Source organism: Dermochelys coriacea, chromosome 4, assembly GCF_009764565.3.
Source record: "Dermochelys coriacea isolate rDerCor1 chromosome 4, rDerCor1.pri.v4, whole genome shotgun sequence".
In the NCBI taxonomy this organism is placed as follows: domain Eukaryota; kingdom Metazoa; phylum Chordata; order Testudines; family Dermochelyidae; genus Dermochelys; species Dermochelys coriacea.
In genome coordinates this window covers 54,035,760-54,059,429 of record NC_050071.1, presented here as the reverse complement: position 1 = coordinate 54,059,429, position 23,670 = coordinate 54,035,760, and the positions used below count along the sequence as shown (strand labels likewise).

At 42.3% G+C, this 23,670-nt stretch overlaps 1 long non-coding RNA gene across 1 annotated transcript; it reads right to left on the bottom strand.

The window, feature by feature from the left end:
* Positions 1 to 4,970: 4,970 nt before the first annotated feature.
* Positions 4,971 to 18,873, bottom strand: LOC122459783. The gene is made up of 4 exons (XR_006280689.1): positions 18,863 to 18,873; positions 16,017 to 16,029; positions 10,853 to 10,856; positions 4,971 to 5,517 (listed from the first exon to the last, which is right to left on the bottom strand). It is a non-coding gene; the product is annotated as an uncharacterized LOC122459783 (long non-coding RNA).
* Between the last annotated feature and the right edge of the window lie 4,797 nt (positions 18,874 to 23,670).

Below are 23,670 nucleotides of genomic sequence, written 5' to 3'. Positions count from 1 at the left end.
ATTGGGCTGTATTCTATCTCTGCTGTTTGGTATTGTCTCAATCTAGATAACAAAAAGGTGTAAAGTATTAGCAACACAAGCACTGGCCTAGCATGGGTAGATAGCAAATGCTTAGACCTAGACTTTGCTGCTGATATTGCACTATTGAGCAACACCCCAGGAAAAGCTATACATTACCAAAACAAGACTGAGACTCTTCAGATCAAACATAATCTCAGTGCTAGTATACAGTTGTGAGAGCTATTAAAACATTAGAAAACCCTGGGGAGCTGAACATCCTCAAACTTTCCCTTAATTAAGATCTGGAACTGACCTCTGCAGCTCAGGCCCTTGGCTAGTATCAGTATAAACATGAGAGTTAACACCGAAAGAGTGAAGCACGTGGTTTATGAGTTATATGTGTATATAAATTCGTGCCGTGCCATGCCATCTACTGACCTATCTATTTATAGGTAGAGCCCTGCATGGATAGAAAATTTGTATCTGCATCCGCCTGTGATCCGTAGACGGATATCTGCAGATTTGCAGGGCTCTATTTATAGGCTGTCTTTAGGGAGGCTGAGTTTTGGCTGTAAACAAACAGTTATGCTTTATGAATTGTATTGTTTTTCACATTTTTCCAGCTGATGTCCAAGTGAAGGCCACATGCATTTCTTTGTTTTTTGTTTATGGAGGCAGAAACCCAGCTAGAACAGCAAGGTAGGGAAAAGAATCTGTTTGGTCAGTTCATGCAGAATTTCTCTTGGATAAAATGTTTTCAGCTCACATACAACTTCATTGTTGGGATTCTGCTTACAGTCTGCCATATCATGTCCGGTGTTTGAGAAGAAAACTAATCTAAGCTGATGAGGCCTACAGCCTAACAAGTTTGTTTTCAAATTGGATGGTTAGCTGTAACAACCCAAGGTCAATCGCTTTATTTTCCTTTTTACTCATATGAAATCTGTTACTGCCTCCTTGTTGCAAACAAAATACATCTAACTTGTGTTTGTTTTTTTTTTACTTTGATTTCTTCCTTAACTTGATGTCAGAAGTTGAACGTTGCAATTATGAGTTCAAGTCCCCTTTGTGAATCTAGTCCTAAGTGCATCAGTCACTTTTAAAAATGGGACTTAGGCTCCTTAAGCACGCTTGAAAATTTTAATCATTATGTCTATTCCTTTCCTGACCCAAAACCCAAATATACTTCAATATGTATACATCTTGTCAACTTTTATTGATAAAACAAATAAATGGTAAGGCAACTGTATTTTTTCCTTAACCAGATAATTAAGTTGTCCTGCTTATTTGCTCAATCTTGGAAAGAAAGTATGTGCTTCTTTCTTTTTAAAGACAGATACAATTTTCAACTTCAGCTACTTTTCTAAGGAACTCTTAAAAATAGAAAAAACAAAAGGAGTACTTGTGGCACCTTAGAGACTAACAAATTTATTAGAGCATAAGCTTTCGTGAGCTACAGCTCACTTCATCGGATGCATTGGGTGGAAAAAACAGAGGATATATATATATATATATATATATATATATATATATATATATATATATATATATATATAAAACACACACACACACACAGAACATGAAACAATGAGTTTATCATACACACTGTAAGGAGAGTGATCACTTAAGATAAGCCATCACCAACAGCGGGGAGGGGGGAAGGAGGAAGACCTTTCATGGTGACAAGCAGGTAGGCTAATTCCAGCAGTTAACAAGAATATCAGAGGAATACCCACCTGCTGAAGTGAAGAAACAGATTGACAGAGCCAGAAGAGTACCCAGAAGTCACCTACTACAGGACAGGCCCAACAAAGAAAACAACAGAACGCCACTAGCCATCACCTTCAGCCCCCAACTAAAACCTCTCCAACGCATCATCAAGGATCTACAACCTATCCTGAAGGACGAGCCATCGCTCTCTCAGATCTTGGGAGACAGACCAGTCCTTGCTTACAGACAGCCCCCCAATCTGAAGCAAATACTCACCAGCAACCACACACCACACAACAGAACCACTAACCCAGGAACCTATCCTTGCAACAAAGCCCGTTGCCAACTCTGTCCACATATCTATTCAGGGGATACCATCATAGGGCCTAATCACATCAGCCACACTATCAGAGGCTCGTTCACCTGCGCATCTACCAATGTGATATATGCCATCATGTGCCAGCAATGCCCCTCTGCCATGTACATTGGCCAAACTGGACAGTCTCTACGTAAAAGAATGAATGGACACAAATCAGACGTCAAGAATTATAACATTCAAAACCCAGTTGGAGAACACTTCAATCTCTCTGGTCACTCGATCACAGACCTAAGAGTGGCTATCCTTCAACAAAAAAGCTTCAAAAACAGACTCCAACGAGAGACTGCTGAATTGGAATTAATTTGCAAACTGGATACAATTAACTTAGGCTTGAATAGAGACTGGGAATGGATGAGTCATTACACAAAGTAAAACTATTTCCCCATGGTATTTCTCCCTCCCACCCCACCCCCCACTGTTCCTCTGATATTCTTGTTAACTGCTGGAATTAGCCTACCTTGCTTGTCACCATGAAAGGTTTTCCTCCTTCCCCCCCCCCCCCCCGCTGCTGGTGATGGCTTATCTTAAGTGATCACTCTCCTTACAGTGTATATGATAAACCCATTGTTTCATGTTCTCTGTGTGTGTGTGTGTGTGTGTGTGTGTGTGTGTGTGTGTGTATAAATCTCTCCTCTGTTTTTTCCACCAAATGCATCCGATGAAGTGAGCTGTAGCTCACGAAAGCTTATGTTCTAATAAATTTGTTAGTCTCTAAGGTGCCACAAGTACTCCTTTTCTTTTTGCGAATACAGACTAACACGGCTGCTACTCTGAAACCTTAAAAATAGAGCAATACATGAGGCTTTAGCGAGGGGGATGAAAACAGGCTGATGATGGGGGGGGGGGAGAGGGGACAGGTCGTAGGATGAAGCTAGAGCCCGCCTGCCACCCGGGCTCTTGGCTCCCTCCTCCCAGCTGGGCTGCTGGCCTGCTCCCTACTGGGAGCTCGGCTGCACCAAGGCTGTAGCTCACGAAAGCTTATGCTCAAATAAATTTGTTAGTCTCTAAGGTGCCACAAATACTCCTTTTCTTTTTTTATCAAAAGGTTGACTCCCATCTTTGATCAGCCCATGATGCCAGCCTCCATTGCCTGCTTGTTACATTTTCAAACAGGAACCTTCATACTTTCTCCTCCACTGTCCCTCACACTTGGGAGAATGTTCCCTTAAACATCTGCAAAACTAACTCATCAGCCTTCTTCAAAGCCCTCCTCAACTCCCCTTTGCTGTGCTGCCTACAAAAACATTGACAGGGCTAGGTTGCTGGTGTGCTGACCTATCAGAACAGTTTATCTGGCTGACCAATATTGTGTCGTGGTTTCCGCCATATGTCTGTCTGTATCCAGCATTAGTCTCGGGGCTTGTACTTGGATTGTAAGCTTTTTAGGGCTTTATTCTGTGTGTACACAAAATGGAATCCTGGTTCATGACTGGGGCTTCTAGGTGCTATGATGATACAAATTAATAATAATAATACAAGCATGGCTAGAGCTGGATGGCCCCACTTAATTTGCCTAACACTTCACACAATGGAGAAGAAGCCCTGCCACGCACACCTGAAGCTGCACATTGTGCAAATTAGCCCAAGTGACAGTGGCCCAAAAACAACATATCTTAACTTAAAAACCTGAGTATTCAAACTTTACAAGAGCCACTAAAAACATCCTATGTGATGATAAAGTGAGTGAACTTCGAGCCATGTAATTATTCTATCAGCAGGTTCAAATAATCCCCAGCATGCATTCCTCTTTCAGGAGATGTTTTGACTAAATCTAACTAATAGCAGCTGAAATTCACAGTTCCTGTAGTCACTTGCTACACAAATTTGGTATAATGTCAAGTCCTCAAGGCTACTGATGAGTCTCATCAGTGAAATCTGATTACCAGGTGGTCTGCCTCTGATAGAGAGGCAATCCCTCAAGAGGAGAATGGCAATATCATCCAGGTTCTACCCCTCCCTCCCCCAGACTGGGAAATCCCCAGGGGAGGAAGTGTTCCTACTGTAACTTTGAAAGCAGTACTGAGGCAAATTTACATCCCACACTATAGCAAGTGTATTTTAGAAGCAAAAGAGACTGGTGCTTTTAGAAACTTCCTAAACAAATCACTTATTTCATTCCTTCCTGGAAGAGAGCCTCAATTTAGCTTTAATGAAACCAGCAAGTTGATCAGCTCTGATCTGAGAAGCTATGCAAAGGCATTAGCGCACAGATCTTTTAATCTTAATTACAATATGTTTTATGATATTGAAACATCTTCACCAAAAACTGGAATGAAGATAGCAATTTTTTTGTACATAGTCTAACAAGTCGTAAGGTTGTTTTGTTGACTAATAGCTAAGTCTGGTAACCTAAAGGTTCAAGTCTCCATAGTCCATTACCAAACTGGGCCCTACTTCCCAGTCTGATTTAGCAGCCTGACTGGGCTATACGTCTAGACATATCAAACCATAGCACTGGGAAGGCAGTTAGTAATTCATAAACTTTAATCAGAGATATAACCTTATGCTCCTCCAAGAACACAAATACCTTGTGTTGATTATGGTTTGCCTACCCCAAAATGTATGATCTTTTTGCAGTATGCTATCTGACATGAAGTAGCCTTTCATCCTTTGTAGGATAGGACAATGAAACCCTTCATCTTATCCCCACCTTACAATATTTTATAAATACCTCATCCCTGTTAATAAGGATCAAAAAGAATCAGAAATCCTGGTCAGAAATTCTGAACATAAATCAGAAATGTGATTGTAACTAGCCCTATCCTAGACTTGATCTTATTGTTTTACAAAACTTTTTTTTCATACAAAATTCCATTTGTTCTTGGCAAGTGTTGTCAGTTGGCTGTGTGTGTGTTCTGTGTGCTGCCCCAGCTCTGCGCAGATAGCTGATACAGCAGACCTCAGTTAAACTGCCCAAGAAAACCACAGACTGGTTTCAGAAGCAAAGACACTCGGCCAGATGAAGACACCCCCTCTGTTACTCCTCTTTTATACACAGATACAAACATGTTTTGTATGGCCCCTCTGATGTGGTTAGTTACCACCCTTGACCTTGTATATGTTGGTTTGATCAAAACATCTCTGTCTGTCATCCTGACCTTTAGCGGTGTGTCCCTATATCCTCTTTGGGGAGTGTGTTTATACCATAACTTTGTATTGGGGTGTTCTGATACTAACCACCTGGGATGTGTTTATGTGAATACTTAGTGTCTAGGAGTGCTTGTATTTTTTTGCAAAGCCAGCCCTCTTCTTGCCAAGTTCATGTATCAGAATAGTATAGTGAACCTGCAAGCAGGCATCTGCTTTGTAACAGGGCAGCACCTGACTCCTGCTAACTCTGCTTTATATTAGCAGGGCTTAACTCTGTTTGGGCTTTAGGCATTACCTTAGGCCTTTTATACCAGGTCTCATGTTCAGGTGCTCTCTTTCTACTACAGAAAGTAATTTTTAACGGGTAAATATGAGTTAGGTATTTTCATCATCATCCTGAGGGTAGACAAGGAGGGCTTTTTGTTTGTTTTTTTTATTTAGAATGGTAAATTTTCATGACAAAGTTGCAAGTTTGCACTATACCGCTGCAGGATTTCATAGCAGAAGGGTTTACAAGAGATTCCCTACTTATGTTGGAAGGGCTGTGGCACAGAGGTTGTAGCTGTTACATATTATGAGCCTGACCAGCTGTGCAGATTACTGGTCACATGATACTAACTGACAAAATCCACTTGATCCTCTCCTCTCCTCTGCAGATATGAACCAGCTTCTCAGTTGGCATAAATCAGTGCACTGTGTATACTACCTGTAACCTGTGGTACAATACATTTGCTGTTGAAAATGTGTAGACCTTTAGTTTCCATTTGATTCATAGATTTTTAACACCAGAAAGGACTATTGGATCATTTTAGCCAGACCTTATGTACATCACTGGTCACAGAATTTCACCCAGTTACCCTTGTACTGAGCCCAGTAACTAGTGTTTGACTAAAGCATAGGCATCCAATCTTGATTTTGAGACCTTGAGAAATGGCGAATCCATTGCTTCCCTTGAAAACCTCTTCTGAACTCAAACGTGACATAAGAGCCAATTAAAAATATGGTCAAAATGAGGGGAAGGGCATGCAAATGGAAGAACTGGTCAGTTTTATATGGCATATTACTGAAGTGGTGCCAGTGTACTAAGCCCTGAACAGAACACAAGCAGAAATGGTGCCTGGTCCAAGGAGATACCATCCCAAATTACAGGTTTCAGAGTAGCAGCCGTGTTAGTCTGTATTCACAAACAAATAAGGAGTACTTGTGGCACCTTGGAGACTAACAAATTTATTAGAGCATAAGCTTTCGTCCGATGAAGTGAGCTGTAGCTCACGAAAGCTTATGCTCTAATAAAGTTGTTTAGTCTCTAAGGTGCCACAAGTACTCCTTTTCTTTTCATCCCAAATTAGACAGACAATGCAGAAGCTGAATCATTTAGTCTAGGTCCAGTCTCAAAGTAGAGACTGAGCTGATTTCACAACACTACACTGCTTTCCTGAGACCTCTTTTTCTTTCCTATGGTGAAGATACCTTCTGTCATAACAGTACAAATAAGAAGCAAGAACAGCAATGGGAAGGCAAGCGGTGGTCCATTTCTAGGGCTCCCCAGGAGATGGTGTGAGTACACGTACAAGATGATGCAGGATGTCAGAATAGCACTGTACTACTGCTACATTCTTGTTTGGAGTGGAACATTTGTGTTTTTACTAACAGTGTTAGGGAAAAGTTGAGTTTTCAATATTTTTATTAAGTGTGAGTGTTCCAACCATTCATGTCGGGATTCCTAACCAAACAGTAATTCTGATACCTCTGTGCCTGATTCTGGGCCCAGGACCTAAGAACTTTTGTTAACTGAGAATTTTTAAAAAATCAATTTACACAAAATAATCAATATATCATTGCAATGGGCTGTACAAACCCCACACTGGGCAAGAAGGGGTTAAAGGATTGTTTTGGGCTTAGCCAGCCCCACCCCACCACACCTGCAGCAAATCCTCCATCTGCTGGAGGAATTAAAAGACAGGGAATTAGCTCACTGGGGTGACAGAGCTGGAGATGAGCACACTTGCATCCCATAGCTCCAGCAGTGCAGTAGGAAGCCTAAAGGCTCTGACACAATTGCCCAAAGGGGTTCTCCCTAAAAGAAGGGAGAACCCACCCCAGTGACAATCAGCAAGGGAAGTATCTCCCTCTCCCCTGCCTGTGGCCCCTGGCCATTAGTAACCCCATCTTACTTATTTTGTTTTGGACTTCCTCAATAGGAGAAAGCCTTGGTCTAAGCTGACCTGGGTGGGAGAGGAGGGGACAAGAGTAAGAGGCCCATAGAGAACAGCCTGAAGCAGCCTTGGTTGCTAGACCACTGGTAGCCCAAAGGGCCCGAGTCGAACCCTGTGGAGTGAGAGGGCCCAGGCTCCCCTCCCCACAACCACCTTGGCAGTTAGGGGTTGCGACCGTGACTGCTAGGCCATGCTCCCCAACCAGAGCCTGAGTGAGGAAAATTACAATCATCATCAAAACAGGCAACAGTACCACTTGTGAATTTTAGATGATTGTATTAAATGATATGAAATTACTGTTTCATGGAAAGACTACTTGTAGGTGGATCCCCCATGAGTTATCAGGGTTGTGTCGTGCTTCTGCCAGGCCAGAGGGAAATGGTGAATGATCATCATGAAGGTTGCGAGTTTGTCACGGAAGTCACAGATTCTGTGACTTTCTGGGACTTCTGCAGCATCCTGTGCAGCTGGCCCAGGGGCCAGCCTCACCAGCCGCTGGTAGGGCAGTCTTGGGCCACCGCACCCCCACCCCCACCCCAGCAGCAGTAGTTTGGGTGTGGGCAGGGGCTGGGGATTCTGGTGCGAGATGGGATGAGGGCTCTGGGTGGTGCTAACTTTGCGGGGGCTCCCCAGAAGCAGTGACATTCCTCGGCTACTAGGCGGAACCGAGGCCAGGAGGCTCTGTGCACTGCCTCCACTTGCAGGCACTGCCCCTGCAGCTCCCATTGGCGGCAGTTCCCGGCGAATGGGAACTGTGGAGCTGGCACTTGGGGCGGAGGCAGCATGCAGAGTTTCCTGGCCGCACCTCTGCCTAGAAGCTGAGGGAGGGGGATGTTGCAGCTTCCAGGGAGGCATGGAGTCAGGTAGGTAGCCTGCCAGCACTGCCAACCCTCTTCCCCCCTCCACTGCCCCCCGCACCAGCAGGAGACCCAGGCACCACTCTCCCCCTACCCCCAGCATCAGCAGGGTTCCCAGGCAAGACACACCCCAAGCACCCGCGATGCCCTCCAGGCCGCTGCCCCCCCAAGATTTAGTCAGGGGTATATAGTAAGAACATAAAAGGGTTAGACTGAACAGTGTGTGTTGAGTGCTTCACAACTGCTGCGTGCCCCTGTGGGAGTTAAACTGTAAACCAGAAGCTTCATGGCAGCTGAGTGAACAGCCCTGGTCTGACTGTGGGTTTGCCTCACATGAATTCCATTCAGGCTCCAGGAGCTTAAAACACCCCTGGGAATCCAAATTCCAGCGGATAGCCAGGAAGAGGTGCTCACTAGAATCCATGACAGACCTCTGTCACAGTTCAGGGCAACTGCACCCATATTTTCTCCCTCCATGGTCCAGCAAGACACCTACTCTTAGGCTTCCAGCTCTCCAGCCATCACTTCTTTTGCGTAGAGGTGCATCTCTCTCCCTCCTGGCTGGGGTATTTCCAGGCTGCATAGTTGTCTACTTACACTGTGAATTTCCCAGCAAGACAGACTGCCTCAGCAGGTCTGCTTTGCCTTCCTTTCTCAGAGGCTATATAAAGAGTGTAATTATCCACAGTTAAGTTACTAAGCAATTACATTTATTCTTAAGGTGAAAGCATTACCAAAAAAAACACATTACAAACGAAACGCACACTTATACACTTACCAGAGATCACCCTCCCAGACCTCCAATGCAGACTCTGGCCATTGAACAGTCCTTCAAACCCTACCAAAGAGTTTTTATGTGGTCACAAGTTGAAAACAAGCACCACTGTGAATGAGTCATTTTTTTAAAAAAATCTAGTCTGAGCCTCTGATCTTGTCCTCATGAAAAGCGTGATCAGCAGATAATTAGTTTCTCCTCAGGGCACAGCTTTGGAAGGTTGGGTCCGGAGATGAGAAGTTGCCTTCCCCTCTTCCCAAGTATTTCCTAGGAATTCCATTTAACTTTGTTTGTCTGACACATTGTTTTAAAGATTCCTTTGAAGCTCATAACACTCCTCAGGGTTTACATTAGCCATGTCTCCTCCCTATAGACACTACATACAATTCCACAATAATACACACACATTTGCCATTTTAATACAGTGAACTCCTAAAATACTGACAGGTTTCAGAGTAGCAGCCGTGTTAGTCTGTATTCGCAAAAAGAAAAGGAGTACTTGTGGCACCTTAGAGACTAACAAATTTATTAGAGCATAAGCTTTCGTGAGCTACAGCTCACTTCATCGGATGCATTTGGTGGAAAAAACAGAGGAGAGATTTATATACACACACACAGAGAACATGAAACAATGGGTTTATCATACACACTGTAAGGAGAGTGATCACTTAAGATAAGCCATCACCCACAGCAGGGGGGGAAAGGAGGAAAACCTTCCATGGTGACAAGCAGGTAGGCTAATTCCAGCAGTTAACAAGAATATCAGAGGAACAGTGGGGGGTGGGGTGGGAGGGAGAAATACCATGGGGAAATAGTTTTACTTTGTGTAATGACTCATCCATTCCCAGTCTCTATTCAAGCCTAAGTTAATTGTATCCAGTTTGCAAATTAATTCCAATTCAGCAGTCTCTCGTTGGAGTCTGTTTTTGAAGCTTTTTTGTTGAAGTATAGCCACTCTTAGGTCTGTGATCGAGTGACCAGAGAGATTGAAGTGTTCTCCAACTGGTTTTTGAATGTTATAATTCTTGACGTCTGATTTGTGTCCATTCATTCTTTTACGTAGAGACTGTCCAGTTTGGCCAATGTACATGGCAGAGGGGCATTGCTGGCACATGATGGCATATATCACATTGGTAGATGCGCAGGTGAACGAGCCTCTGATAGTGTGGCTGATGTGATTAGGCCCTATGATGGTATCCCCTGAATAGATATGTGGACAGAGTTGGCAACGGGCTTTGTTGCAAGGATAGGTTCCTGGGTTAGTGGTTCTGTTGTGTGGTGTGTGGTTGCTGGTGAGTATTTGCTTCAGATTGGGGGGCTGTCTGTAAGCAAGGACTGGTCTATCTCCCAAGATCTGAGAGAGCGATGGCTCGTCCTTCAGGATAGGTTGTAGATCCTTGATGATGCGTTGGAGAGGTTTTAGTTGGGGGCTGAAGGTGATGGCTAGTGGCGTTCTGTTGTTTTCTTTGTTGGGCCTGTCCTGTAGTAGGTGACTTCTGGGTACTCTTCTGGCTCTGTCAATCTGTTTCTTCACTTCAGCAGGTGGGTATTGTAGTTGTAGGAATGCATGATAGAGATCTTGTAGGTGTTTGTCTCTGTCTGAGGGGTTGGAGCAAATGCGGTTATATCGTAGCGCTTGGCTGTAGACAATGGATCGAGTGGTATGATCTGGATGAAAGCTAGAGGCATGTAGGTAGGAATAGCGGTCAGTAGGTTTCCGATATAGGGTGGTGTTTATGTGACCATCGCTTATTAGCACCGTAGTGACCTACCTTTTCTTTTTACAGATAACAGTAATTTCCTTCAGACCAGGGCACAGGCACACCTGCCTCTCACTGCCATTAACATTCCTGTTCTCTAGAGAGAATTTCAGCCTTCAAGGCTGCTGGCCAGCTGGTAAAATGCACAAGCGGATAGGCAAACTGATATATTAAAATAAGTTAAGAGCTAATTAAAAGCAACAGGTAAAAATGATCACGTACTGTGTTCCAAAATTGACTGGGAAAGTGCCTCTGCTGAGAACCTTCCATGGGCTGCCTGTCCAGCATCTGAAACAAATGCTACATTCGCAAAAAGAAAAGGAGTACTTGTGGCACCTTAGAGACAAGGTGCCACAAGTACGCCTTTTCTTTTTGCGAATACAGACTAACACGGCTGCTACTCTGAAAAGTGCTACATTCATTCAAAAATAAATAAATCGGGGATGGCGGTTTGGGAGGTAGTGGGTGGAGTATGGAGTCAGGAGATCTGTGTTCTTATTCTGGTTCTGCTACTGGTCTTCTGTGACACCTTGGACTAATCACATTGCATCCCACATTTTTGCTGTCTTGGCTCTTTAGATCATAAGCTCTTTGGGGCAAGGACAGTTTTTTATGTGTCTCTTACAGCACCTAGTACCATGGGGCCCTGAACTTGATTAGAATCTCTAGGCAGAACCATAATACAAATAAAATAATAAGAGGTGAGCAGGTCTCTCCCTCCTACATGGAGGCCCCTCACCACAGCCCCATTTCCATTCCTCCTGCCCAAAAGGCTCCTCCAGTGGCTTGAGAGGGTATGGGAAGTGAGGCTGAGGAGGAGTGGGCAGGATAGGGAGGCAGCTAAGATGATGCGTGGGAATTTCAGTGTGGGGATCCTTGTGGAGCTTTCTTCCCTCTTAGCCCCTCGATAAATTTTGCCATGGGATGAGGAAACCAATCCTTGATATTCAACCAAAAGCTCCTATCAACGTTTTATTGGTAGAGCTGAAAGGGATGTTTTTCTTTTGACCAAAGTTTTCAAAAGAAAGATAAACTCCTGTGCTACAATCCTTTGGCTTATCCCACTGTTTATAAACCAAATTTACCTTGCAGTTGACTCAGGTGGCCTCCACAATCCAATCCACATATTGCAGGATCTCCACACCAGAATAACAGACTTTTGTATAGGTCAATAATCGAACTAATATTCCCCACTCCTCAGCCCACCATGCTATTTGAGGTAAGGACATCTGTTAGTGCAACCCACAGCTGACTTGAATCCCGTTGGAGTGGAGAAGAGAAACTAGGTTCACCAGACTGCTGTCTAAATCTGCATCCCTATACCTATGGCACATGGCCAGATGCATTAGTGTAGCTACAGGAGCAGCAAGAGAAAGCTGGTGGCCTTCAATTGCCTATCCACTATCAGAAAGAACAGAAGCACAGTTGCAATAGGGATAGGCTGGGTCTGGAGTCGTGCAAATTTCTCAATCAGTATTGTCTTCTTCAGCACCCTGACCCATCCCCCTCCAGATTTCTCTTGCATCCCATAGGTTGGAAAACTCTCAAATGATCAAATCTCCCATATCCTCTCTTGACTACAATACACTCTAAGGAAACATTTTCTTGGTGATGTCTGTGTGAATATTCCAGCAAACTTGCTTTTAGTTTTTAAAGGTTGTTTTATATGTTTGAAAATATATTTCCTTCACTTATATGCCCTAAAAGATTACAGGACTAAGCAAAGTGAGAACAAGAGTAAGTGGGTTTTGTAATACTGAAAGAATGTGATTGAAATGCAAATAATAATTTTTCCTGGTTTTTCTGTACTCTAATTCTCTAAGTGGATGTTTGCACTGGGTTTTGCACTGCTTCAAGGAAAGATAGGGAAGTTTAATTTCTGTCTTTGTGTGTGTGTGTAACATGCAAAGGAATATAGCTCTTGCTAAGCCTGATTCTACTGTCACTTATACTGTATTGGTTTTACACTAATAAAACTCCATTCATTTCAACATAGCTACTCCTGAACTACATAGACATATGTGAGAAGAGAATCTGGCCTACCTTATATAAAATGAATGAACCTGAATAGACAAAGAACTTTTTTTTTTCTTTGTTCACTGAAATGCTCTTAGTGTTTAGGTGCTTGAATAGGGAAGCGAAAGGGATGTTTGTGCACCTTTTCTTTGTTCTGCTAAGGAGATGGGTGTATGTGCTAAGATAAGTGAAATTTTCTTGGTGTTCTTTTCATGTAATGCTTTTGGAGAATGTGACTGAAAAGGATAAAGTCAGTGACGGTTTGGTTTTGTAAAATAGAGTGAGATTGTAATCTAGAAATTAATGAAAATGGACCCTTAAGTGTTTGTTCAAATACAGTGTGGAGGAGTCTCTCATCATCCCCATAGTGTATTGACTTTAATAATGAGATTAGATCATTTCATCTCTAGGGGTCAAATTCTGTCACATTTACATTACTATAAACCCAGAGTAACTCCAACTAAGTGGATGGAGTTGCTCTGGATTCACACCGATAAATCTGACAGCAGAATTTCAACATCGGTCACTAGTTTGGTTGCAACCCAGGTTAACAGTGACCAAAACTTTAAACCATCTGTTGGCTGTTTGATCTATGTGAAGTAAGCAAAGTGTTTCAGACAAGTTTGTAATATATATAGGATCAGATCCAGTGGAGCTAAGTTCACTTACAAAAGCTGAAGATCTGGCCCAAAATTCTATATAACTGGTTGCTGGCAGTCCCAACAGACAGGCCCTGAACTGAATGAGAATGGACATCAAAATACCTTCTGAACTCACCCAAACAGGTTGGAGGCACATAGATGAAGCTATATAGTTGCATTTACATCATCAGTCTCTGTCAAGATGGCCAATTCCAACTTCAAGCAACTAGATCAAAGGGAGGGGGTAAACTGAGGAGAGGAGGAGGAAAAGGTCTAGCAATGGCCATTTTGCATTTGTAGACCACATTGCATCTCTTTCCATTCCTAGACACCCATGTCTTTTTTATTTGTAGATTTCTTAATTATATATTCCTACCCTCCAACTAGACTCCTGGAGATGTCTCTCATGACTATCAGAGGCCAAACAAGAAGAGGTTGCATATCCTAAGTGTATTTAGCCTATACAATCATATATAGCCATCATGGTGCATTTCTGTTTTTTCTCCCAGACCTTGTGATTGCCCTGAACATTGCAATTTCACTGTTTAGCAGTTTCTACTTTCTCCGTTTAGTGTTTTGCCATTTAAGTGGCATTTCTGTATACCTTCTTCTGTTTATAAACTTTGAGGCAAGAAAACATCACACAGGCCTGACTAGATGTGGATTTGAACTGGAGGTGTTCCGCTCCAGGTTTTTGATTCAGACCTAGCTCGAGAGATATCATCAAATATTTACTTCAGATTCTACAATACTATGTCACATATCATGAAACTGAACAGAAGAAGAAACCAGGCATTAAGAAAACATCACATATTCAGTTAGTTCCAAAGCACTGTGCTTTTTTTCTGTTAAACCAGAAGGTTTCATTGCAGCAGCATTCTCTTGGCCCCCAGTCAGGGACAGCAGCAATAGTCTTAGAGTACTTGGGAAGAAGGACCAAGGGAACCTGAAGGAAGTCCCCAGCTATAGTGGGCAAGGGTCAAGAGGAACCTCCCAGTCAGGGGTTGCAGCAAGAGTTATTGCAAATAGACCCTTGTAAAAGCACATTAAAGGAAAAAGACTGTGATGATTTGGGAATCTGTCTGTATAAACTTGTCCATTCTCATTTGGTATTATGAAGTTATTATACAATGTCAGTATGAAAGCTGGTGTATCATGAATGACTCTCTGCATGTATCTTTACCAAGCTGCAAACTCCATTTTGCAGGTGCAGTAGTCTTCTTTATTGTCTGTTTAATTTCATGTTGTACTTGTGGGCTGAAATTCAAATGCTGTTGGCAAAAGAAAGTCATCGATGTTAAGTGCTCTCCCATCAAAACAGGATCGCTCTAAACCATAAACTGGCTCCCAAGCAAGAGAACTGGTTTGGCAGGGAGAGGTCTCCTTGGCAATGACGTCACTTAGCAGGGGTTTGTGATCGCCTGTTGAAGCTGGCAAGGGGATCTCCTGACAAAGGGAAGCTCAAAGTTAATAAAAAGGAGTGACTTTGGCCGGGTCTCTGGCCATTTCCCCCCAGTTCAATAGGAAAGAAAAGCAACCCAATACACAAGGGCTGCACAAGGTGGGGACTGTCTGCTTTCCTGAGCCCAGATGGTCCCCCCAAGGACACCCCGGGGAAGGGTGAGCTAGTAAGCAGCATTGAGGTTAGGATGCTGTTTTCTAAATGATAGATACTCTCCTGTGCTTTGTAGGTTAAATATAAAGAAAAACGTGTTAGATGTTTCACAACTGCTACATGCCTCCTGAAAGAGTTAAACTGTAAACCAGAGGCTCATACCTTTTAGAGTGGCATTCTGGGAGAAGGTATGTTTAGGTATGGGCCAATATGAAGGGTCAGCCCTGTGCCCAGGGGCTAGACAGCAGGCTCCAGCTCTCAGAAGAGAGTATTGGACACAGGGGCTGCACTCTAAAGGTATGCTTTGGTACCCCAAATAGCGGGGCAGTGTCTGGGCTCCTTTAAGGCCCTGGAAGCTTAAAACACTCAGTGACCAGCAACTGGATTCCCCTCACAGAAGTCCAGTGGATAGCCAGCAGGGAGCAACCATCTTGATCTGTAACAAGGACATTTAATCCTCAAATACCCTCTCCCCATCAGTGGTTCTCATTGTGCCCTCAGGTTTCTCTGCAATGGGAGAATGGGTTCACCACACAAGGGGAAGCCAGAGGCAGTTAAGCAGGTCCTGTACATCTTGTTCTCTCCCTCTAGATTTGATGTATTTGTATCTGGAATGCAGCTGAATTTCAAGGGCAAATCAAGGGCCCCATACCATACGCTCAATTCAAGTAAAACTTCCATGACTTCAGCAGGAACTATGCCTAAGTAAGGAATTCTGCCCAAGCAAGCCATTTGCAAGTCACAGCAAAATGTTTTATTGGTCCTACAAAACCCAGAAACAATGCTGCCTATTCTTGACTGCCATCTACTAGCACTTCATATTAACTAACTAAACGTGTACACACACACACACACACACACACACACACACACACACCCTCTATTTTATAGAACACTCCTGTAATATTGTGAGCCTGAGTCTGTACGTGTTACTCACCTTAAGCAGCAGTCACACACAAGAATAGTCACACTGAACTGAAGTTAATAAGACTGCTGGTTAGGGTGACCAGATAGCAAGCATAAAAAATCGAGACGGGGTGGGGGGTAATAGGTGTCTATATAAGAAAAAGCCCTCAGAACTGTCCCAATAAAATCAGGACACCTGGTCACCCTACTGCTGGTGTAAGTGCTGCTCACATTTTGTAAGGGGCAGAGTCAGGCTTTATGTCATTTCCGGTACCTCAGATTTAATATGGCTAGCAGCTCCCTGCCCTTGGAGTTACATCACAGAAAGCTTTTGAGGTGGGGGATCTTTTCTGGAAAACAAATATTTGTCCCAACAGCACCATGGGTGACACAACATTTTACCAGACCACAACTTGGCAAAGAAATATGCATTTTTATGAAGATATCTCTTGCCTTATCTGTAAAGTAGCACACTTGTCTGGTTAACACAACTATAAAAATACACTTCAAAACTGCTCACATTTTGATCCACTGAAATTCACTAGACCACTAGAATGGTACCATTATCTCACATGCTGTAGCTTCATTTCATTTAATAAACTTTTCTATCAGCTTCATCAGTTTTGTCACAATAGTAAGTTAACAAATACTTTAATACTAGATCCTTTGATTTCTAATTTTCTGTCTTTGTGTTTCCTCAGACAATCAGGGAGTTTATTCAGAAGCCTGGGGCAGCTGAAATTACTCACTTGACACTCCTGCATAACTTTATGCTTTATTAATTTTATGTTGAGACTTCAAAGTTACTTTTCAGGCATATAAAAAATAATTGAAACTGCAAAAGTAGCTTAATACCTGAATTATGGTTCAATCACCTAGCCGCTTCTGAAACCTGAATTAATACTATGCTATCTCTTTTAACTAGCCAGTGTTATAATTTGTTTACCAAGTAATTGATTTTTCCATATAAATTAGCCCAACAGAAAAATGAATATTGTACAAAGCAAGTTTTGTGGTGTTTGGGAGCCCCATACATGGTCTATAGGTTATATGCTATAGTTCCACTGTTATAACTGAAGGACGATAAAACATGAGTCCTAAACTGCAAGAGTTAAAGCCATATCTTACTTTTGGGAGTAGAGTAAGGGCAGGAAAGGAGGGAGGATTTGAAGCTAGCATGGCTAATAAAAGCAGTAGAGGCCTGGATCTACTGGGAACTCTTCAGAGAATATGAGGATTCTAGCCTATCCTTTCCAAGAGCATCTCTTCCATGGTTTGAGGGCAAGAATGGGTCTTAGCATCCTGTACATGCTGAAGTATCTCATGCTGCCTGCCACAGTAGGATGGGAGGCTGAAACCAAAGACTGACCATGGATGGTCAAAATGAGAACTGAGGACAGGACTCTTCAGACAGCACCACCTAGAGTGGAGTTTTGGTGCATTGGGGTGGTCTCAGGTTTATTCGTAGAATTCTATTACAATACTAGCACAAATGTATAAGAATATTCAAGATGTGAGACTCCACCACTCACCACTCCTAGTTATTGTTCTCTACATCATCAAAACAAAGAACTTTAATCAAGCCTTTTACAGTTGTTCATTCAGGGAAGGAAAGAGAAATTTATAACAAAGTAGTTCAGTAGTTGTGTATTTTGAATTTAGTAAAACTGAATGTGGGTCTTTTTGTACCAAAGTTTTATTTATAAAGTTCATGTTTGGTACGGGCATTCAGAGGCTCTGTAAACAGATTGCCAAAAAGTAACATACCATGCTACCCGAGATATAGAACCTGCTCCCCTTGAAATTAATCACAAAAGTCCCTTTGACTTACATGGGAGTAGGTTATCATTTCCTTATTTTTTGTACTAAATACTGAAGAAATTTCACTTTGTGGTCACTGCTGGCAAGTAGTTTTAAGCACTTTTTAGTTGTTTGCTTTTTCATTTATTTTGGGTCACAAAGTGAAAAATCTCCCTGTCTAGAAGAGAAGAAAATGATGAACAGTTCTTTTATACTGATTTTTCTTTTTCTTAGAGTGTGCATAAATGTTCAGTTTTGGAAAGACACATTGTGGTGGTGTTAGGTTTGGTTATGCAAGGTTCTGTGTAGAGGCAGTGGTCTTGAGAGAGCAAGCTATATAAGAAGCAAGAGAGTTTGTTCTGTCTTGGTCCCTGATTAGAGCTAATTCTTGGGGCAGAGTTGCTTTCTGGGAACCACTCGTTGCTGGGCTGAGATTCTTGAAAAGAGGGATTGCCTGCTCTCATAGTTTAGGGTACCTGCACATGTATTTCCCCTCAGTGGTCTAGCAAGGGCACTCAATCTCCAGCTTCCAGCTCCACAGCTGTTCCTTAGTTGAAGACCTATGTCTCACTCTCTTCTGATCAGGGTATGTCCAGGCCAAACAGTTCCCTGCTTTCACTGTGTTGCTCCTAGCAAAGACAGCCTTCCTAAACCAACCTGCTTGCTTTCCCTTCAGAGACGGATAAGAATGATTGATACAGATATGTTACCACACGGCTCTTTCTAAACAAGCTTTCTTAGGGTGAAAGCATTACAGAAAAAAATACTAAAACAAAAAAACCCTACATGCATGCTAATAGGCTTACCAGAGTTCATCCCAACTCTGCATGCAACCCAGTAGGCTCTGGCACAAGCAGACTTTTAACATTGCAACTTCAGCTTAGAATAAGCAGCCTCGTGACAAGTTTAGTCCACCTTTTTATAGAGATCAGGGCTCTTTGACCTGGAGTTTCCAGAAGCAGGTAATTACTGTAAAATGGATCTCTCTCCAAAGGGCATATTGTCAAAACGTTGGCTTCAGAAGGGAGAATTTGCATTCCCCTTACCTCAAGGTACTTCCTAGGAAATCCACTTCATACTTACTGTTCCAAAAGGACTTTTAAATTACCTCACACCTTCCAGAGATTGCTTTAATCTGGTCTTCTTTTTGTAGACATTCTCTCAACAGTACATAAACACTAATACCCCAAAGGTATTAACTCTAATTCAATATGATTTAACTTAATTCAGTAAAGTTCTTTCAGAATATTACAGGATATTGGTTAATCTGTCAGACCTGCTGCTGTTCCAACACCTCTGTTGCTGGACTGGTGTATATGTGCAAATAGAAAAGTTGCATTTAAAAAATACCAGGCTCCACATTACTTACTTCTCTCTCACTGGAAAGCTGACCTGCAGGGCCCTAGACATCTACTCCCCCTCAACAAAGAGCCAACGTCGATGTCAGAACAAGATACTAGAGTCCAAAAAAGGCCATAGTTGTGGCCAGGGAGACCACAAGCCAGATATTGGTGTAAATCAGCATAACTTCAAATCAATTGAGCTATGCCAATGTATACCAGCTAATGATCTGTTCCTACAAGTCATAGTGAACAATGTTCCATCTTGATCCAAGCAATCGGATTCATATTAATGATGAGGTTGACAAAAGACCCCATCATAGAACTCTACTAATCCACACTTGGTTTGCACTCAGGTGCCTGTTAATACAATTACTGTTATTGGATATTTGATAGAGGCTTACATAGTTGAACAGAAACAGAGGTTTCATTCTGTTTGGTTTTTTTTTAATTAATGCTGTAACATGACAAACATTTTATGTACTAAAGCAACAACAAAATAGTATGTGGGCAAAAGGATTATTCTGGTAAAAAAACAACAACATGAATTTCCCTTGCTTTATTTTTCATCTGTGGCCAACCTCACCTGGCTGCTAGGATCAAGATGGAACATTTTGTACTATTTCATGTAAGGATAATATAAATACCAAGCTTTCTTTCAGTTCTGATTTGCACTTATTCAGACGTATCCATGCAAAATTCAGTCCAACTTTTACTTGATTTCAAATCAAAGCCACAAAACATCTCAGCTTTGCTTGAAAAGGTTTTTGAAACATAATGCATCTTTTCATTAATTTGGATCTACTTCTAATTTGGATATAATCACATCCATGTTGGAATTCATAAGGAAAATTTCACAAAGATCTAATCATCACACAGGTCATTCCCAGCAAACATGTTTTAACAACATTCAGCAAGAGCACCCTCTAATGGTAGGACACAGCTTATTTAAATAACAAATGGCCAATGGGGAGATCTGTAATCTTTGATTCTAGAGGAAATGAGCATTATCAGTGTTCAACTAGCAGAGCAAAGTCTTAAGCAACGTTTAAATGCCAATGTGGGGCATTCATGTGTCATTTTTTAGTGGTTAATAATGTGATCTGATATTTTTTCACTAATAGAAAATTACAGTATATACAAAAAGATCATGAGATTACAATTTGGTTTTCAGAAACATAGAGCTAGTCATATCAATGTATTATAAAGGCATTATAATAAGAGTGTTATTTTAATGATAGAATAGGGTTGGCAACAAAATATATATAAACTGTAAATTCATCCTAGATACCCTAAAATAGCATGAATTGAGTAATCCTTTGTTTTTAAAAAGATACATTGTTTGCTATGCAGCTACATCAAGCAGCACTTTCATTTTCACCGATTGGTAAGATATCGCACTTTTAATTCTATTTATTTTCATTCTGTCATTGCTTTACTTTTTAATCTATTGACTGTAGGTCTGATGAGAACTAATTGGAAAATACTTTGCCTGAATAAACTTTTGGGATTCATTATGTCATCCTTGGGGAATATAAACAGAATAAATATTGTAGGGTTCTGCTTTAGCTTAGACACCCCACTTTACCTGCCTCTAACTATGAATTGCATTGAATAATCTGAAGTATTTGGGTTTCTGCCTACTCCAAACTAGCCTAGTGAAGGGGTCACATTTCATTTCTAACTTCTTTTTTATGTTCTGCAAACTGGCAGGAGATGGGAGCATAAGCATTACAGAACTGACCCTCATTTTGGGGAGGGAGTGTCTGCATCTCTCCCACAGGGCAGAGTTTCCATGGGGAAACTCTCCTTACAGTGTGTATGATAAACCCATTGTTTCATGTTCTCTGTGTGTGTGTATATAAATCTCTCCTCTGTTTTTTCCACCAAATGCATCCGATGAAGTGAGCTGTAGCTCACGAAAGCTTATGCTCTAATAAATTTGTTAGTCTCTAACGTGCCACAAGTACTCCTTTTCTTCATGGGGAAATGCTTGTCTTTGCCAGGAGGAATCTACCCTGTCCTTAATACTGAATATAGGATGTTCCTACTAGAGGGTTAGTGCAGCTTCCTCTCTGGTGGCTGTGATTCTTGATGTGATGAGCAAAGGAAAAATACAATTTATTTCATATCTCCAAGATCTATAATCTGTCCCCCGTTTCAAGGTCTCTCAAACAATCTTGTCTCTACGTAAAAGAATGAATGGACACAAATCAGACGTCAAGAATTATTACATTCAAAAACCAGTCGGAGAACACTTCAATCTCTCTGGTCACTCGATCACAGACCTAAGAGTGGCTATACTTCAACAAAAAAGCTTCAAAAACAGACTCCAACGAGAGACTGCTGAATTGGAATTAATTTCCAAACTGGATACAATTAACTTAGGCTTGAATAGAGACTGGGAATGGATGAGTCATTACACAAAGTAAACCTATTTCCCCATGGTATTTCTCCCTCCCACCCCACCCCCCACTGTTCCTCTGATATTCTTGTTAACTGCTGGAATTAGCCTACCTGCTTGTCACCATGGAAGGTTTTCCTCCTTTCCCCCCCCTGCTGTGGGTGATGGCTTATCTTAAGTGATCACTCTCCTTACAGTGTGTATGATAAACCCATTGTTTCATGTTCTCTGTGTGTGTGTATATAAATCTCTCCTCTGTTTTTTCCACCAAATGCATCCGATGAAGTGAGCTGTAGCTCACGAAAGCTTATGCTCTAATAAATTTGTTAGTCTCTAAGGTGCCACAAGTACTCCTTTTCTTTAAACAATCTTATGTAAATCTTCTGCCAGATGTTGTCAGCAGCAGCTCAACCCTCCACCCAGAAATCTGGAAAAACTAAATACCATCCCTGGGCACTTCTTCCCCAGACAAACGCTCTGTGTGTGTACGTGTGGGAGAGAAAGAGAGAACCAAAAGCAAAACTTGATTATGGGGAGAAGGGACCACAGCATTCATTTGGGAAAACACTGCAACAATGACTCAAAAGTAAGCTCACTTCATCGGATGCATAGCTCACGAAAGCTTATGCTCTAATAAATTTGTTAGTCTCTAAGGTGCCACAAGTACTCCTTTTCTTTTTGCGAATACAGACTAACACGGCTGCTACTCTGAAACCTATCTTTAATATTGAGTTATATGGCCATGTTAAGCAACCAGCATCTTTCTCAGCAACACCCACTGACCTGCTGTACCTTAGCATTCTCTGTGTTGAGCAGTTTTGGAGATTTTCACTGTCCCTCCCCTTGCCTTCATCTCCCTCATTTGATTTGCACCCTTGGTCTTGACTCAGTACCACTTTCTCCCTGTGATCTTGCCTCCACAAGATCTACCCTGCTAGCCCCCAGCCTTAGCTCAGCCCCAATATCCTCTTCTCTGCAATGGAGCAAGCCCAGCTGATGTTCTGCAACCTGGTGGACTTCATCCACTACAAATTTGTTCTCTCCTGTTTGAACTCTGCCATTTTCTGAGCTGAACAGCTTTACTTCTTCATCTTGATTGACTGCCATGCCTGCAATCCCAAATGCCCTCCCCCCATTCTGACCCCACTGCCTTCTCAGCACAGGATTTCAAAGAAAATGTTGACAAGGTCCAGCATGACCTCCCCCTCCCCACCTTCCATTCACTCTCTCCTACTCTTCCGTTACTGACGCAGAAGTTTCTCTTCTGCCTTCCTCCAACAACTCCACTTGCTCCCATGACCCCTTCCTATTTTTCTCCTGATCTCCCTTGGCCCCATTATCATCCCCTCCCTCATCCCTCTCTTCAGGCTCCTTCCCTCACAACACAAACATAATTTAGCTGTCCCATCTTTTAAAAAAAAACCCACCTTTGTGCCAACGTCCTTCCCCACTTCATCTCTAAGTTCATTGAATGTGCCATTTGCAATCACTTTCTGCAGTTCCTCTCCTCCAGTACCATACGAGACCGTCTCCAATCCAGCATTTACTGCATGTGTTGCAAAGAAATGGTTCTCACCGAAGTCTCTAATCATCTCTTCCTGACCAAAGCTCAGAACTGTTTTTCCATCCTTATTCTCTTTAACCTGTTAACTGCTATCACCGCTGTCTACCCTGCTCTTCTTCTGAAATTCTTCTTCCTCAGCTTTCATGACAGCTGTCTTCTTTCCTCTCTAATCATTCCTCCAACATGCTATTCAGAAAATCCTCTTCTTCCCCCTACCCCGGTGCCCTCCCTTTCCCCCCCCCCCCCAACACTTTCTGTGGGAATCCTCTAGGACTCTTGACAACTCAAAAATTTACCTCTCCACTCCTGACCTGTCATCTTCTGTCTAAACAAAAATCTCATTGTCTCTCTCACTTCTCCTTGTGGTGAGAGTCCTATGACTTGAGTCAGGCAATTATCACCACCACCATCTTCATAAAACCCCGGGGTTGAGGCCAGGCTGAACAGGAGTGTTCTGAGGTTCATCTATGGGAGGAAACATCAATACTGACGTCTGCAGTGGGAATATAGAGAAATGCATCCACTACATCTAATGAAATCTCCCCGAGAACAGGGATGACGCTTTAGAGGCCAGGGTCTCCATCCAAAACTTTGTTT